Source organism: Sorex fumeus, unplaced genomic scaffold (assembly GCF_029834395.1).
Source record: "Sorex fumeus unplaced genomic scaffold, SorFum_2.1 ptg000044l, whole genome shotgun sequence".
Taxonomy (NCBI): domain Eukaryota; kingdom Metazoa; phylum Chordata; class Mammalia; order Eulipotyphla; family Soricidae; genus Sorex; species Sorex fumeus.
In genome coordinates, this window is record NW_026606101.1 from 15,963,699 (window position 1) to 15,966,916 (window position 3,218).

Below are 3,218 nucleotides of genomic sequence, written 5' to 3' on the forward strand. Positions count from 1 at the left end.
TAACAGTAAAAGATGGAAAAAAAGGTTTAAGATACCATCAAATTAAACCATACAGTGAGACAAAGCATTGCCCATAAAGAGATAAAAATCAGGAAGACAGCATCAGTGTTCAGTTTAAATTATGTGCTGGTGACATACCTATGAGAAGACAATCAAGAGGGGAAAACAATTCTAGATTTACCATGCAGGAGAGATTTATTACTCTACTTGCCTTTGATAACCTGATTACATCTAGTTGTTAGCAGTTTAGTATTGTGTTACACTGTCTTTACAACAGAGCTGTTTTTTCTTTTTTTTTTTCTTTTTAATTATCGTCTCCTGCATGGTAAATCTAGAATTGCAGGAGAGATTTATTACTCTACTTGCCTTTGATAACCTGATTACATCTAGTTGTTAGCAGTTTAGTATTGTGTTACACTGTCTTTACAACAGAGCTGTGCCAGACACAGTAATAAATTCGATATGCCAGACACAGTAACAACAAAGTCTCCAATGGAGACGTTACTGGGCCCGCTCGAGCAAATCGACGATCAATGGGAGGGCCTTTACCTTTACCTTTACCTTTCTTTTTAATTAAACCCAGTAAGATGTACAGAAGACAACGAGGCAGTTGAAAATACTGCTTCCAACTGACAGGGGTGAAAGGTCAAATGAGGGCCATAGCGAAGAGGTCACTAACAGCCACAGCCTTCTCTCTGAGGTTGGGGTTCACAGCTTAGCTGGCCTCCCTGTTGAGCTGAAGGTTTGTGTTGTACACCAGACTCATTCTGTGTTTGTGTTGTACACCAGCAGCATTTAGGTCCAGGCTTTCATCCTGGCAGATTTTCCTGGCAGCTTCAAGGAAAGCATCTTCAACATTCTCTTCCGTTTTTGCACTTGCTTCAAGGAACAATAAGGCATTTTCTTCAGCAAACTGTTTGGCTTCTTCATGTGTAACATCTCTCCGTGCCTCCAAATCTGCTTTATCTCCTATGAGAATTATTACAGTATTTGGATTGGTGAGATTCTTTGCATCTGTCAACCAGCTGCTTAAGTGGTCATATGGACTTCTTCTAGAGATATCATACACGGTAAGTGCCCCCGCAGTACCTCTGTAGTAGCTCCGAGTAACAGCCCTAAACCTCTCCTGTCCTGCTGTATACCAAATCTGAAGTTTAATTTTTTGGCCACTAAGTTCAATTATTCTTGTACCAAATTCGACACCAATTGTGTGAGGACAATCGGCCATCATTATTTTTTCCTGTAAATTGATGAAGCAAGCAAGATTTTCCTACGCCCATGTCCCCGATAATAGTATATTTAAAGATGTAAGAGTCGTTGTATGGTGCAGTTGCCATGGTGACACTGGGGGTTGCTGGTGGCTGGTCAGCTTTCCGGGGGCGGGAGGGAGACCTCAGGGTGAGGAAGAGCTGGCCAGGCGCTTCCGGACTCGGGGCGGGGGGCGGGGCGGGGAAGGGGAACAGCGAGACCCCTTCCCTAAGCAGGGCAGGCCAATAGGGTTGCAGACACGCGGGCGGCAGGGAACGGGCAGCCGGTGACGACAGCGAAGGTGCCTGCAGCTCCATCAGGCTCTTCCTCCTGCAGGTCCCTACACTCACCTTGTTGAGGCATGAGAAGGGAAAGTTGTTGTCTCCCCTTGAAGTTAGACTTAGTCTACGCTGAGTATCCTGCCCATTGGCCCCTTTCTCAACTTGAGTTTGCATAGGCTGGGGAAGATGGGATACAACCCATGGGTTGTCAGGATAACTCAGTTTCCCATTGCCTTCTCAATTGAGTTTCTTCTGATTTTGACTAGGCCATTAATGAGCCAGAATTTATGCTTCTGGCTCTAGTGTCATGCTACAATTGAGGTGTTCTGCTAACATTGTATGTTTCATTAGAAAAAATTTCAGTCACATATACCTGCTCCATCTAGGTCTTTTCATTTGAGGTATATTTAAAAAAAAAAAGGCAACCTCCAAATCTCTCAGTTAAAACTAATAGCTGTGTGAGACACCACAGTTATGCATTCTGTGTTACCAAAGGTGGGAGGTATGAAGAATAGGTAAGGAGACATGGAATCAAAACAAACTTCTGCTTTTAGGACCTGGTAGAGAGAGGGTGGGGAAGAGTTATTCAACAAGAAGATTCTAAGGGGCCCAGAAATGTTCGTCAAAAATATTGAGTGATGATTTCAAAGCACTGCCAGTATTCTGCTCATACCCAGGAACCATGCCATTCACAATAACAAACAAACTTTATTTAAATGTAAAAATAGAATGATAAAACTCAGAAACTACATCTGACAGTACAATGAGTCCATAGATAAGCCAGAACACTGTGTATCTGCAGGGAGTGCCCAGCCCAGCCGGTGCTCTGCTTGGGGGATCAGTGCTGCTGGATCACTGTAAGGTGTCACTGGGCCCACCTTTCCAGGACCTAAACTATGTTCCAGTGAGGCTGCACATGCGGCAGCTCCATGAGCTGGGAGCAGTCTTCACTGATGATGCTGTAGGACACTGGATCCATTTCTGCAGGCGGCATATCAGGGACAATCTTGGGACCTCCTCTGGCTTCTCCATTTCTACCCGCTTCCTTTGGTGGGAGAGGGGCAGGAGGAAGAGCCAGTTCTACTTGTAGAGAAGGAATAGGATATGAGAGAGCAGAAGGAAATCACCCGTATGCCCACTTGCAAACACTTTCCCAAGGTCAGATCCCTCCTGCAATCTGCAGGGCGTCAAGTTCACAGTCCACTACAGGACCTCTGTCCAGTCCTTGGGCTAGGAGACCTGAGACTGATCACAGGAATACAGATTCTGGGATGCCTCTGGTTGTGAACTCCCTGCAGCCTCCCGTGGATATGCTCAGACACACCCATCCTGACCTCTCACCATCCTCCTTGAGGTCCTCTGAATCTTGTGCCCAATGCACAATCAATGCATTGTACAGTGGGTATACTCTTATCTCATGAGAAGGCTCTCCTTCGCCAACTTGGACTCCACGTTTGGCACACCTCTCTTCGACCCAAACCACCCCGCACCACTGCCAGATCTCCTCGTTGCTGGGCAACACCTCTCTGACATCGAAGGAGAGGTACTGGGTGTCCTCAGTGATCAGCTCTTCTTCTGTATCTCTGTAGCGCTGATGAAACAGAGCAGCAGAACTTGAGCATTCACGCCTGTACACAGTCATCACTGCTGTTCAGTCCCCCAGACTGTCCTCAAGACCCATAGTGACTT

At 46.0% G+C, this 3,218-nt stretch overlaps 1 pseudogene; it reads right to left on the reverse strand.

The window, feature by feature from the left end:
• Positions 1-562: 562 nt before the first annotated feature.
• Positions 563-1,337, reverse strand: LOC130030557 (ras-related protein Rab-14-like; annotated as a pseudogene).
• Between the last annotated feature and the right edge of the window lie 1,881 nt (positions 1,338-3,218).